Genomic DNA, 16,548 nt, shown 5'->3' on the forward strand with positions numbered 1-16,548 from the left:
TTGGCTACAAAATCTTAGATCGGGATCCATTCGAACTTGAGATTAATTGCAACAACAATTTTTGAAAAAGTTTTTTCCATCTCATAGAACAAATTCTTTCAAAAGGCAAATCATCACTTTCACTCAAAAACAAGGAGAAACTTTTTATCAGTGTTGGGATAGATACAAAGAATTGCTTAATCTTTGTCCACATCATGGTTTTGAAATTGGAGAGTTGTTTCTCAATTTTATGAAGGTTTAACACCTAAAGATAGGCAAATGGTTGAATTTATGTGTAATGGAACATTTGAAGATAAAGATCCAAATGAGGCAATCGAGTATCTCGATTCATTAGCTGAAAATGCTCAAAATTGGGACACTATAGCTACAATCGAACCATCAAACAAGATTCAATCTCCCACATCTGGTGGAGGTATGTACACCCTCAAAGATGAACATGATCTCCAAGCTAGATTTACCTCTTTGGCAAGAAAAGTTGAGGCACTTGAATTGAAAAAAAATGGTCAATTAAAAGCTATTCAAGAAATTGCGTGTCACATCTGTGATACAAGTGATCATTCTACAAAAGATTGTCCCACTTTTCCCTCTTTTAAAGAATGTCTCCATGAACAAGTCAATGTTTTGAAAAATTTGAAAAGGCCAAATTTTGAACCATTTTCTCAAAATTAAAATCCAGGTTGGCGAAATCATCCAAATTTTAGTTGGAGGAATGATAATGCTGCACAATTTCCGCAACCACATTTTCAAAATCAACAAAATTTTCAAAATTATGCACCTTATGTTCCTCCACCTAAAAGGAATTTGGATGATTTATTGAAGAATTCTTTCATTGCAAAGCAAGAGTCTATCAATACTCAAACTGCTCAAACCATGACGGATTTGAAAGATACTCTTGCTAAATTTGCATCTGCATTTAATGTTCATGAAAAAGGTAAATTTCCTTCACAACCACAGCCTAATCCCAAGGATCATCATTCACAAACTGAAACTTCTGGAACTCAATCGATGGATCAGGTAAAATCTGTTATTACCCTTCGAAGTGGTAAAGTTGTGGAAAAATCCATTCCTGAACCTTGTGAAGATGATGATAAATCAACTCCAAAGGGTAAGGATGTGGAACCCATAACTTGCGAAGAGGAGGTTCAACAGACAGTGTCACCACCATTCCCTCATGCATTGAATAATACAAAAAAATCAAATTTGAATTCTGATATATATGATATTTTTAAACAAGTAAAAGTTAATATTCCTTTATTAGATGCTATAAAACAGGTACCATCATATGCCAAATTTTTGAAAGACTTGTGCACTGTGAAAAGAAAATTGAATGTGAAAAAGAAAGCATTTTTAGCCGAACAAGTAAGTGCATCATTCAAAATAATAATACTTTGAAATACAAAGACCCTGGTTGTCCTACTATTTCATGTATTATTGGAGAACGAAAGATTAAAAAAGCCTTGCTTGATCTTGGAGCTAGTGTGAATTTACTTCCATATTCAGTTTATCAAGAACTCAATCTAGGCGAGTTAAAATCTACTTCGGTAACACTTTTACTTGCCGATAGATCTGTTAAAGTGCCAAGAGGTATGGTAGAAGACGTGTTGGTCCAAGTTGATAACTTTGTATATCCTGTCGATTTCATAGTTTTAGATACACAAACTATCGAAGCTTGTAATGCAATTCCTGTAATTCTGGGTCGTCCATTTTTAGCAACTTCTAATGCTCTTATAAATTGCAGGAATGGAATAATGAAGTTGTCATTTGGTAACATGACCTTGGAGCTCAATGTTTTTAATCTTTGTAAGCAACCACATGACAAAAGAGATGAAAGTGAAGCTGAAAATCTTATTGAAACTCTTGTGGAAGAAAACATTCAAGAACGGAGTACTCGTGATCAATTAGATATTTGTTCAATTGAAACTGTTAAAGAAAATATTGAAATTGATCTTGATGATTTTATCAGGTATCACTCGTTGCCAGCATCAGAGAAAGAATTTGTTGCAAAATATGATAACAAAGACGAACCACCCATATTGAAGTTAAAACCCTTGCCAGAAGAATTGAAGTATGCATTTCTTGGAGAAGATGAAACATATCCGGTGGTAATTTCTTCCAAACTAGCAAGTGATCAAGAAGGTTATTATCAAATTCTCATTGCACTCGAAGATCAAGATAAAACTACATTCACATGTCCTTTTGGAACATTTTCATTTAGAAGGATGCCATTTAGATTATGCAATGCCCCAGCAACATTTCAAAGATGTATGCTAAGCATTTTTAGCGACATAGTTGAAAATTGTTTGGAGATTTTCATGTATGATTTAACTGTTTTTGGAAATACATTTTATAATTGCCTTGAAAATTTGGAAAAAGTTTTAAAAAGATGCGAGGAAAAAGGTCTTATTTTAAATTGGGAAAAATGTCATTACATGATTACTTCTGGGATTGTTCTGGGACATGTCGTGTCATCTCATGGAATCGAAGTTGATAAAGCCAAAGTTGAAACTCTTGTGGAAGAAAACATTCAAGAAGGGAGTACTCGTGACCAATTAGATATTTGTTCAATCGATACTGTAAAAGAAAATATTGAAATTGATCTTGATGATTTTATTAGGTATCACCGGTTACCAGGATCAGAAAAAGAATTTGAGAAAAAATATGAGAACAAAGACGAACCCCCCATATTGGAGTTAAAACCCTTGCAAGAAGAATTGAAGTATGCATTTCTTAGAGAAGATGAAACATATCCGGTGGTAATTTCTTCCAAACTAGAAAGTGATCAAGAAGGTAAATTAGTTGATATGCTTAAAAGACATAAAAATGCAATTGGTTGGACACTAAAAGATCTCAAGGGCATTAATCCACTAATTTGCACACACAAAATTCATTTAGAAGAAAATGCTAAAACATCTCAACAACCACAAAGGAGATTAAATCCACACATGAAAGATGTTGTGAAAACTGAAGTTCTCAAACTACTTGATGTTGGGATTATCTACCCTATTTCTGATAGTAAGTGGGTAAGCCCAACACAAGTAGTTCCAAAAAAATCTGGCATCACAGTGATAAAAAATGAAAAAGGTGAATTGTTAACAAGTCGAGTCCCATCTAGTTAGCAGATGTGTATTGATTATAGAAAATTAAATGACGCCACTAGAAAATATCATTTTCCATTACCATTTTTGGATCAAATTTTAGAAAGAGTAGCAGGTCATCCATACTACTGTTTTCTTGATGGATATTCAGGTTATTATCAAATTCCCATTGCACTCGAAGATCAAGAAAAAACTACATTCACATGTCCTTTTGGAACATTTGCATTCAGAACGATGTCATTTGGTTTATGCAATGCCCCAGCAACATTTCAAAGATGTATGCTAAGCATTTTTTACGACATGGTTGAAAACTGTTTGGAAATTTTCATGGATGATTTAACTGTCTTTGGGAATACATTTGATAATTGTCTTGAAAATTTGGAAAAAGTTTTAAAAAGATGCGAGGAAAAAAGGTCTTATTTTAAATTGGGAAAAATGTCATTACATGATTACTTCTGGAATTGTTTTGGGACATGTCGTGTCATCTCATGGAATTGAAGTTGATAAAGCAAAAGTTGATGTCATTGCCAATTTACCCCCTCCAAAAACCATTAAAGAAATTCGCTCATTTTTGGGACATGCTGGATTTTATAGGAGGTTTATAAAGGACTTTAGTTTAATCTCTAAACCCATTTGTAACCTCTTCACAAAAGACATTGCATTTGAGTGGACTCAAGAATGTCAAAATGCTTTTGATAAAATTATTCGACATTTAACATCAGCTCCTATCATGCAACCTCCTGATTGGTCTTTACCATTTGAAATCATGTGCGATGCGAGTGATTATGCAATCGGTGCAGTACTGGGTCAAAGAAGAAACGGTAAGCCTTATGTGATATATTATGCAAGTAGAACTTTAAACAAGGCTCAAATGAATTACTCCACATCTGAAAAAGAACTACTTGCTGTAATATTTGCATTAGATAAATTTCGTTCTTATTTGATTGGATCAACGACTATTGTGTTTACTGATCATTCTGCTATTAGATATTTGTTGACCAAACAGGATGCAAAGCCACGACTGATACGATGGATTTTGTTACTCCAAGAATTTGACATTGTGATCAAAGATAAAAAAGGAACCGAGAATGTCGTAGCCGATCATTTATCGAGACTAGTAACAGGATCATCTTGTGAAATGACACCAATTAACTGATAAGTTTCCTGATGAACATCTATTTTCAGTTACTACTACACCTTGGTTTGCTAACATAGTAAATTTTCTTGTGACAGGAAAAATGCCACCGCAATGGAGTTCCCAAGATAAAAGAAAATTTTTGAATGAGGTAAAAAACTTTTATTGGGATGATCCGTATCTGTTCAAGTATTGTCCAGATCAAATTTTTCGACGTTGCATAGCCGACAATGAGGTAAGTAGTGTCATTAAATTTTGTCATTCAGAAGCATGCGGAGGACATTTTTCTTCAAAGAAAACGGCTGCAAAAATCTTGAAGTGTGGATTTTATTGGCCCACTTTGTTTAAAGACACCTACGAAATCTGCAAGATCTGTGAAAATTGTCAAAAATTGGGTGCGATTTCAAAAAGAAACATGATGCCTTTGAATCCTATCATTGAAATTGAAATCTTTGACTGTTGGGGAATTGATTTTATGGGACCTTTTCCATCGTCGTTTGGATACTTGTATATTTTAGTTGCGGTTGATTATGTTTCCAAATGGATAGAGGCAATTCAATGTCGAACAAATGATCATAAAATCGTCATAAAATTTTTGAAAGAAAATATTTTTAGTAGATTTGGAATTCCTCGAGCCATGATAAGTGATGGAGGAACTCACTTTGTTAATAAATCATTTGCTTCATTATGAAAAAATATGGTATTACTCACAAAGTAACTACTCCTTATCATCCTCAAACAAATGGACAAGTTGAATTAGCTAAGAAAAAACTGTTAACTCAAATAGAAAAGATTGGTCTCTGCGACTTAATGATGCACTTTAGGCATATCGAACAGCTTTTAAAACATCATTGAATATGTCTCCCTGTAGGTTGGTTTACGGAAAACATTGTCATTTGCCTTTGGAATTGGAACATAAAGCTTATTGGGCGTTCAAAACTTTTAATTCAAGCATGGATGATTGCAACAAATTGCGCAAATTTCAACTTAATGAACTTGATGAACTCAGAAATGATGCGTATGAGAATTCAAGGATTTATAAAGCAAAAATCAAATCATTTCATGATAAAACAATTCTTAGAAAATCTTTGAGATTGGTAAAAAAGTTTTGCTTTATAATTCTCGACTTCACATATTCCCAGGAAAATTACGATCAAGATGGACAGGCCCATATGTTGTAAAGCATGTGTATCCTTATGGAGCTGTGGATATTGAAAATCCTAAAAATTGTGATGTTTTTAAAGTGAATGGACAAAGGCTTAAACCATTTTTTGAAAATGAAATCTTTCAAGAAGAGTTTATTTCCCTTTCTGATCCTAAAATTTTTATGTTGCATTTAATTTTGTTTGTTTTTATTTCAGGTTTCCTTAATCTTTTTATTTTCCCGGTTAAATGGCGGATAACGGTACTCCGTGACTCTCATAGTCTGTTAAATCAGTTTCCCACAATTGCTGATACAAAAAAAATTATTTCTTTTCTTTTCAAAATGGATGAAAATCTCTCAAAAATTTGTAAATATTTTCCCTCTATTTCTGAAAATGTTCTAAGAAAAATTTATGTAGGTAGGTGTGAAAGATTGAGATTGTTAATGCAAAAAGGAATTTCAGAAGATATTCGTCTTGTAATAGAAGCTAAGGTCCGATTAGGAGGAGAAGTTCCACAATCATTGATCATTCGGTATTTGTCTGGATTAAAAAAAAGCACTTATGCGAAAAACGAAGGGCCAAAAGGTTAGGGGTTTGTCATAAGTGTGCAAGATGGACTTGTGACAAACGATGCAGATCTTTGGGATGTGTTTCCGATAACAGAGAAGATAAAATTGGTTTTATTAAGAATGGACTGAGTAAGGAGTCTTTAGATAACATCTTATTGACTCTTGAGACGCATTCTAGTGGACATGTGCATATTGAACTTCTCTGTTTATGGAAACAATTTCAAGATGAGCGTTATAGTCTTGGGAATCCGACTAAAAAAGACCCTGTTTGCCAATTTATAAGAAAATTGGATGGGAAGCATATCCTCGACTCATAGAAGGCGTTGAAACCGTTTCTGGACGTAAAACCAGAGGAAAATTGTGAGCCACAATCACACTACTGTTTATATGCATGTGTGTCATTATTATTACTGTTTATTCTGCTTACAGCTATGACCCATAGTTTTGTCATGATAACATATTACCCCTATAAAATCTCTCATCTTTCTCTCTATTTTCGCAGACCAAAAAGAAATTAAAAACATGGTTGGATCCTCTGCACAAACATTGAAAAATATTTGTGTATTTTGTGGGTCGAGTTCTGGAAAAAATAAAGTATTTGTAGAAGAAGCGAATAAACTTGGAAAGATATTGGCTGAGAGAAAAATTCACTTGGTATATGGGGGAGGTAATATTGGGTTAATGGGATCTATTTCAACATCTGCTCATATTGGAGGTAGTCAGGTTTTAGGTATTATTACTACAGCTTTAGCTGAAGGAAATATTACAGGTGTTACGATTGGGGAGGAATTAAAAGTTTCTTCTATGTATGAAAGAATCACCAAAATGATTGAAAATTCTGATGTTTTATCGCACTACCAGGTGGTTTTGGTACATTAGAAGAAATTTTTCACACTGTTTCTTGGGCACAACTTAATATCCATAATAAACCTGTGGGCTTGTTAAATATCAATAATTATTATGACAGTTTGTTGAAATTTCTTGATAAAGCTGTGGAACAGAATTTTATTTCAGAAAATTCACGACGGATGCTCATATGTGCTTCGACTGCCAACCAATTAATTGATGATTTGGAAGCTTTTGTTCATAAGGCTGATCCGATGATAAAAAATATCAATTGGTCGCAATCAAGCAGTAAGAAAAGAAAGTTGGATCATTGATTCAAAAATCGTGGATTGGTTTGCGTTTGTTATCTTCAATAAAATTCCAGGTGATATCTCTTTCATTATGTACTCTATATTAATAGTTATTTTGACATTAAGGACAAAGTCATATTATGATTGGGGGGAGAACAAACTTAAAAATTTTAAAAAAAATTTATTTTAAAATTAAAAAATGTTTATTGTTTGTATCTTAGTAATTTTTGCAAAAATATCATACATTACATGTTTGAAAGGTTTAGATTAGAAATTGTAATAATCTATCTAAGGATGTTTAAATTTTTATTTGAAAAAAAATAAAAGTCAATTTTAATATTTTGATCACTATAAAAATTTGATTTATGAAATCTTTTTGAATGATTAACCATTGTGATAAAATCAGTTATTAAAGTATATGGCCCAAGATATACCTGATAAGAGTGCCTAAAATTTTTAAACTTACACATATTTTGTGAGTGAGTGGAGAGGATTGAGAAAACAACTTGCGAGCCTTTATCGATCATCAGAGAGGCTATCTATTGTTTAGATCTTGTGTTCTTATTTTTAAAAAAAAATTTATATTTCCTGAAAAAAAAAAAGATGTTGAAGATCTATGTAATTTTTAAGTTACATGCTGCGACCCATTTATCTCTCATAAAAATACAAATAAAAAAAGGAAAAAAAAAAAGAAAGAAAGAGAGAAATACATTGTACAAATTAAATAAATATGTGGTCAAGAAGCATAAATTTAGTCTGATTCTATGATGTAAAAAAAATCAGGAAAAAAATATATAATAAGAACAACTAGATTTTAAATCAATGGATTTCCTATCTTTTGATTAGTTTGGCTCGTGTGTCTGTCAGCATTCTGTAAACCATTTTCCTGAGCATTTATCTGTATTCCAACGCAATGAGAGAAATCATTCCCATAAATTGAAACACTTATTATGAAAGGGGATCGGTTACGGTGACCGGAAGCGCAACGGAAGTTAAAATATTGATTTTTCATCAAGAATTTCGGCCACCTCATATCATTTTGTGTAGCAAATACGACAAACACCAAAAACATACATAGGGTGTTTTAGAATTTACCTATCAATCACAAGGATTGATGTATGGCTTCAACTAAGGTGTAAACACCTTAGCTCTTCAATGGTATAAACTATCTTCAAGCTTCCTTTGAGCACTCCTTGCTCAACTATTAAGCCCACCACCAACTAGGTAGATCCCCTCTTAATTTGCACTAGAAAATTAAGAGGATTTTCAAGTAGAAGAACATTTCTTCCTCAACACTTGAAGAAGAAAAATTTTTTTTGGAGAGAATGTTGAGGAATATCTCGGCCATGCTTGTGGGGAGGGAAGAGTGAATGAGTTGTCTTGCTTTGTGAAAAAGTAGAGACCAACTTTTGCATGCCAAGCCTTGGTAACCCAAAAAGTAGTCTCCAACTCTTCACCTTCCATTCATGCATATATTATATGGTTTTTAACAAATTAAAAACCCACGGACTTAATTTAATTATCTCAAACATTTTTGAGATTAATTAAAAATTACTTGAATTTACTCAAGTCCACTAGTTAAATAATTTATTTAAATTGAGCTCTACAAAACTCAATATGATTTAATTAATTCGACACTTGAATTAATTTAATTATTTGGACTCTACTAGGTCCACTAGTGTTTAATTAATTCAACACATGAATTAATTTAATTTAGTCCATAATAATGTTTATGAAAATCACAATTTTCAAATACACATTATTCACTTGGCCAAATTTTAATTTAGGAACACATTCATAAATTAAAAATTACATTTCTCTCATAAAAGTCATACTTCTATTTTTCTCAACGCTTATAAACTCATTTATAAGCCGTTCAACACATTGAACTATTTTCTCCTTTATAGAAGTCATACTTCTAATTTTTTCTTACGCTTATAAACTCCTTTATAAGCCGTTCAACATATTGAACTATTTCTCTTCTCAACGGGATCTAGAAAGCTAGTACTTGTGTGGCCCTCAATGGTTCATTGATACAACTAGCCGTGGGTTCACATCTCCATGTGATTCGGACTAAACATGTCCTTATTTGAGCATACCCCAATTGCTCCATTCTTACTTATCAACATTTTGATAACAAGAACGTCAGAACTCAAGTCTGATAGTACCCAACCAATCATGTTAAACGCCTAGCAGCATCGCTTACATGATTCCCTAGGTATCAAATGATAGTGCCTGCAAGAACCATTCAATTATGGTTAGCGTACAGTACGGTCCCTTCAACTCATATATCCCGACCGATTCGACAACCATTGGTTTATCGAGAGTTGTCAATGAATCGATACTATGTGTCATGTCGTAGTTGCATCGATGGTGTAATCTATGAAACCCCTTTCATAATTACCACCATACTCTGGCCAGAGATTTCAACCTACATACACATGATAACACATAGGATATCCATACCCGAAGGTAAGCGGTGAATCCCCGACTACAATGCATCGACTCCTATGTGTTTCGACAGAACACCCAACCTTGCCACCTGATGACCCCTTGAGAGTCGGTAAACAAGTAAAAGTGTAATTCTAGCACATAGAGTCTCAATGTTGTCCCGGGTCATAAGGACTAATGGTGTACAACCATAAACCAGGACTTTTCTACTCGATAAATGAGAACCACTTGGAAAGTCCTTTATGGAGGGTTGTTCAGTGCACTCTACCAGGAGCACCTATCTGCATGCTCGGACATCACAATGTCCCGTACCAATGAAACATGGTTCTCACATCGCAGATACTAGTCTCGAACTCTAGCGGCCTATATCCTTCTTAGCGGCGGCTGAATCGACTAGGAACTGTTTAGAATATACAGTATTCCAAATATGAGTTTCATGATACTCATCATATGAGCATCTCATATTCTTTCTACTATATGTATATTCAAGGGCTTTATCTATGCAACTAGCATGGGTATATAGATAAAGATTTGCCAAAACAATAATTTCAAATATTATTAAAATAAAGATTGCTTATACATAGAGTTTCATTGTGAACACTCGGCCAACACTTGACTCGACGGGCACCTACTCTAACAATCTCCCACTTGCACTAGAGCCAACTACCCATATGCTTCAAACCCATTGATTCGCGATGCATCTCGAATAATGGTCCAGGTAAAGGCTTAGCTAGTGGATCAGCAACATTATCTGCGGAGCCGACTATGTCAACCGACACTTCTCCTCTTTCCACAATCTCTCGGAGGATGTGGTACTTTCTCAATACATGTTTGGATTTCTGATGAGACATTGGCTCCTTTGCTTGAGCTATAGCTCCCGTGTTTTCACAAAACACCGGGACAGGAGCAACTCCATTAGGAATGACGCCCAACTCTTGGACAAAATTCCTTATCCAAACAGCCTCCTTTGCTGCATCTGATGCAGCAATATATTCGGCCTCTGTGCTGGAATCCGCAGTATTGTCTTGCTTGGAACTCTTTCAAGAGACAGCAGCACCATTGAGCATGAATACAAACCCAGAAGTTGACTTCGAGTCATCGATATCGCTTTGGAAGCTAGAGTCGGTATAGCCTTCCAATTTCAGTTCTCCACCCCATAGACCAAGAACATTTTATTGGTCCTTCTCAACTACTTGAGGATGTCTTTCACAGCTTTCCAATGTGGAAGACCGGGGTTCGATTGATATCTACTCACTACACTTAGTGAGAAAACCACGTCAGGACGCGTAGATATCATCCCATACATGATGCTACCAATCGCAGATGCTTAAGGAATGCTTGTCATCGCCGCTATTTCTGCATCTGTCTCGTGAGACATAGACTTGGATAGGGACACGCCATGACACATTGGTAGATGTACTCTTTTGGACTCATCCATCGAGAACCGCTTCACGATGGTATCAATGTATGTGGACTGGGTGAGACCAAGCAATCTTCTTGATCTATCTCTATAGATCTGTATTCTCAATACAAAAGATGCTTCACCTAAGTCCTGTATCGAGAACTTACTTGCTAACCATATTTTAGTTGATTGCAACATTCCTACATAATTCCCAATGATTAGAATGTCATCAACATAAAACACCAGGAATGTCACAACACTCCCACTGACCTTCTTATACACACAGGGTTCCTCAGGATTCTTATCAAAACCAAACTCTTTGATTGTACTGTTGAATCTGAGGTTCCAACTCCTAGATGCCTATTTTAGACCATAAATATATCTTTGAAGTTTGCATACCATATGCTCACTTCCGATAGATGTAAACCCTTCGGGTTGAGACATGTAAATCTCTTCCTTAATATCCCCATTAAGAAAGGCTGTCTTAACATCCATCTGTCATATCTCATAGTCATACCATGCAGCTATGGCTAGCAAAATCCTTATGGACTTGAACATTGCAACTGGAGAAAAAGTTTCCTCAAAGTCAACTCCTTGTCTTTGAGTATATCCTTTTGCCACCAATCGCGCCTTGAAGGTCAATACCTTCTCATCCGCCTCAAGCTTCCTCTTGTAAATCCATTTACACCCAATGGGAACAATTCCCTCAGGTGGATCCACGAGATTCCACACTTGGTTCGAATGCATGGAATTCATCTCAGATTCCATAGCTTCAAGCCATTTGGATGAATCGGCATCAGATAACGCTTCCTTGAAGGTCCTTGGATCACATTCAAGGTTAGGCTCATCATGGCCCTCTTCAAGAAGCAGACCATACCTCATAGGTGGTCTCGAAACTCTCTCGGATCTTCTAGGAGCTTGTATCTCCTCTCTTGGCTCCTCGGGTGTGGGTTCTACAACTGTGGGTGTCTCTCGAACCTCTTCGAGTTCTATCATCTCGCCTTTTCTATCTAATAGAAATTCCCTTTCCAAAAAGGTTGCATTCCTAGAAACAAACACCTTTGTTTCTTGGGGATAATAGAAATAAAATCGAACAGAATTCCTTGGATATCCCACAAAGTAACATAAAATGGATCGACTATCCAATTTATCTCCCACTACCTGCTTCACATAAGCAGGGCTCCCCATATTCTAAGATAAGAATATTTGGGAGGCTTACCCATCCATATCTCATATGGTGTCTGCCTTTGAATGGACATTTAATGGAATATCTTTCAATTTTAAGTTATAGAGATCGTTTTCAAGTTCACCAGTACCAATCAAACATTCATTCATGTAAATGTTGCAAACACCTTTGCAAAATAAACAAGAATATCCATTTTTATCAGCATAGAAATGGAAACAATGTTTTTCACAAAATTGGGTACAAACAAAACATCTCATAAAATTAACTTAAAACTATTGTTCAACAATAAGTAAACATTTTCAATAGCCTTGGCAGCAACTCTTGCTCCATTGCCCATCCTCAAGAAGGTCACACCTTACTTAAGCTTCCTACTTTTTCCCATCACCTGTAAATCATTACAGAGATGTGAACCATAACCGGTATCTAATACCCAAGAAGTAGAGTTTATTGAAATGTTTACTTCAATTTAGAACATACTGTTTCCAGAACTCTTCTGGGCAAGATATTCCCTGCTGTTACGCCTCCAATGTCCAGGCTTCTTGCAGTGATGACATACATCAGCAATCTTGTCAGCCTTAATTGGTGTGGCTGCCTCAACGGGATTCGGAGATTGCCTCATCAAGGGCACGTTCTTCTTGGGACGTTGGAAAGAACGCTTCTTTCCCTTCCCATGTGGATCAATCTTCGTACTAGATGAAGAACCCAGATAAAGAACCAACTTCTCTTTCTTGATGGTTGATTCAAACGTAACAAGTATATTCACCAACTCCTCAAGGGTCGACTCCATCTTGTTCATGTTGAAGTTCACCACAAAAGGATCAAATGAGCTAGGCAATGATAACAGCAACACGTCGGTGGTCAACTCCGAAGGCAAGATCAGATCCATGCCAACGAGCTTGTCCACGAGCCCAATCAACTTTAGGCCATGCTCATGGACCGAGGCCCCATCTCGCATGCGCAAAGTGATCAGCTCCTTGACGGTAGCATGCCTAAGAGGCCGTGTTTGCTCACCAAAGAGCTCCTTGAGATGCAAATGAATGTCAGCAGCACTCTTTGCATCCTCAAAACGCCTCTGCAGCTCATCATTCATAGAAGTCAGCATATAACACCTGGCTATCAAGTCATGGTCACACCATTCCTTGTAAGCCTGCAATTCCTCAGGAATGCAGTCAGTCGGAGCCTCAACAGGGGGCGACTCAGTCAGTGTATATGCTACCCTTTCCGAATTCAAGACGATATTTAGGTTTTTTATCCAAGTGAGGTAATTAGGTCCAGTTAATATGTGTTTGTCGAGTATTACGGATATCGGATTGCGAATCGAAGGCATTGTCAATTTGTACTGAAAAGTAAAAACAGATAAATGTTGATGACTATTTTAAAATATTTAGTAAGATATGAAGTTTGGACTTTTACTTCATAAATATTTGCTCCCACTGTTTTGACATCTTTCACTACCCTCTAGTGAAAACGGGAAACTCCTTTCCTCAGTAGGTACGTAAGGTCCAATTAGCGAATTATGATCCCGAATAATATCAGCCAATCACAGTTCCTAAAAGGTAGTTTCCAATTGCATCACAATGCAACCCTCTACATAAACTTTTGTCTCACGTTTGATTAGGACCCAATAATATGACGACGTTCATCTTCACGTGTCAAGCCTTACCCATCGATGTTGAACCTTGATGGACGGTCGCCATGAGTTCCCCAATAATATGAGCCGAAATCATGGGAGTTCCACGTAGTTCACATCACCATGTCAATGGATGTCACAGCTTTCCGGCACCCAGGGCCCCCCAATAATATGAGCCGAGCCCCGAGTACGGTTAGCGTTCATCATGCACCCATTGTCGATGGAAGACATGGAAATTATAAACAAATTTATAATTCCCCTTTTCGGGCTTGATATTAATTTTGAATCTTATTCAAAATGAGGGTTTTTTAATTTTGAAAGGTCTCATCATTAATTTTATTTAAAGCTCGCCATGTTTGATCGTATGTTTGCCGGATTCATGCAACTTTGTTATTATCATAATAATAACGCACATACTCATTATTTATAACATATCATGCATATATTATAAACAGTAAACAAAACAAGGATGATCAATCGCCCCAATACTAATGGCCCGTGTGAGCTAAACACGGGCCTAGGTCCAATCCTAGGGTAATGCAAGGGATGCAAATGCAACTATTACATTAGCTTCCAATATTTACACGTCTTCGATCTTCATAATCATCATGGCCACCATCTTCCAATCTTGATCATCCACTATACTAATATTTACAAATAAATATCCATGGCAAATAGGGATACATCTCATGGGGGGTGGGAACGGGCCATAAACCAAGCCCACTTTAAATTTGATAATTATTACAATCATTCAACACAAAATATCCTAGCATACACCTAGCAAATTGGGCTTGGGCTTTTGATCATCCTTCATGCACAATATCACGTATCATACACCATCAATTAATTATCACAATAATTAATTGATCCAAAATTATATATCTTGATCCAATCACTAACCGCCACGATTATAAACTAAATTAACAAAGTATACAAACACCTTTGTCTACTTTCCAATTAATTTATTTATAACCGAATTTCTTATAAATCACAATTTACTATAAATAATTAAAGTCCAACTTCAATTATTTATTTTATGAGAAAAATTTGCAACTTTTGTAATTTTAAACGTAAGGGCCCAAAAACTTATTTTTCACCAAAAACATTTTGGCCCATTTAAAATTTGCAAATATGTTAGCCATCCAATGGCCCAACAACTCAAGGCCCATGACACTTTGATAATCCAAAACACTTTTGGAAACCCTAGTCGTCATCGCCGTCGCCGGATTCCGGCAACAAAAATTTTTTTTTTTTTAAATTTTAATGGGGCTGTTCGGGCAGCCCCTCGGGCTGCCCGAGCTGCCCGAAGTTCCCCACAATAAGCCTCGGTTTTTGGTTGCAAAATTACACTCATGCGGTTAGAAATCGATCTCAACATAATATCTTGTAATTGCTACACAAAATCGTAACCATAGCTCGGATACCACTTGAAAGGGGATCGGTTACGGTGATCGGAAGCGCAACGGAAGTTAAAATATTGATTTTTCATCAAGAATTTCGGCCACCTCATATCATTTTTTGTAGCAAATACAACAAACACCAAAAACATACATATGGTGTTTTAGAATTTACCTATCAATCACAAGGATTGATGTATGGCTCTAACTAAGGTGTAAACAACTCAGCTCTTCAATGGTAGAAACTATCTTCAATCTTCCTTTGAGCACTCCTTGCTCAACTATTAAGCCCACCACCAACTAGGTAGATCCCCTCTTAATTTGCACTAGAAAATTAAGAGGATTTTTCAAGGAGAAGAATATTTCTTCCTCAACACTTGAAGAAGAAAATTTTTTTTTGGAGAGAATGTTGAGGGAAATCTCGGCCATGCTTGCTTGTGGGGAGGGAAGAGTGAATGAGTTGTCTTGGTTTGTGAAAAAGTAGAGACCAACTTTTGCATGCCAAGCCTTGGTAACCCAAAAAGTAGTCTCCAACTCTTCACCTCCCATTCATGCATATATTATATGGTTTTTAACAAATTAAAAACCCATGGACTTAATTTAATTATCTCAAACATTTTTGAGATTAATTAAAAATTACTTGAATTTACTCAAGTCCACTAGTTAAATAATTTATTTAAATTGAGCTCTACAAGACTCAATATGATTTAATTAATTCAACACTTGAATTAATTTAATTATTTGGACTCTACTAGGTCCACTAGTGTTTAATAAATTCAACACTTGAATTAATTTAATTTAGTCCATAATAATGTATGAAAATCACAATTTTCAAATACATTATTCACTTGGCCAACTTTTAATTTAGGAACACATTCATAAATTAAAAATTACATTTCTCTCATAGAAGTCATACTTCTATTTTTCTCAACGCTTATAAACTCATTTATAAGCCGTTCAACACATTGAACTATTTTCCCTTTATAGAAGTCATACTTCTAATTTTTTCTTACGCTTATAAACTCCTTTATAAGCCGTTCAACATATTGAACTATTTCTCTTCTCAACGGGATCTAGAAAGCTAGTACTTGTGTGGCCCTCAATGGTTCATTGATACAACTAGCTGTGGGTTCACATCTTCATGTGATTCGTACTAAACATGTCCTTATTTGAGCATACCACAATTGCTCCATTCTTACTTATCAACACTTTGATAACAAGAACGTCAGAACTCAAGTCTGATAGTACCCAATCAATTATGTTAAATGCCTAGCAGCATCGCTTACATGATTCCCTAGATATCAAATGATAGTGCCTGCAAGAACCATTCAATTATGGTTAGCGTACAGTACGGTCCCTTCAACTCATATATCCCGACCGATTCGACAACCATTGGTTTATC

General features: G+C 35.7%; 1 pseudogene; it reads left to right on the plus strand.

The window, feature by feature from the left end:
• The first annotated feature begins 258 nt into the window (after window positions 1-258).
• The window catches only part of LOC142541939 (uncharacterized), a 122,994-nt pseudogene continuing 106,704 nt past the window's right edge, over window positions 259-16,548 (plus strand).

This window comes from Primulina tabacum, chromosome 4, assembly GCF_025594145.1.
Source record: "Primulina tabacum isolate GXHZ01 chromosome 4, ASM2559414v2, whole genome shotgun sequence".
Taxonomy (NCBI): domain Eukaryota; kingdom Viridiplantae; phylum Streptophyta; class Magnoliopsida; order Lamiales; family Gesneriaceae; genus Primulina; species Primulina tabacum.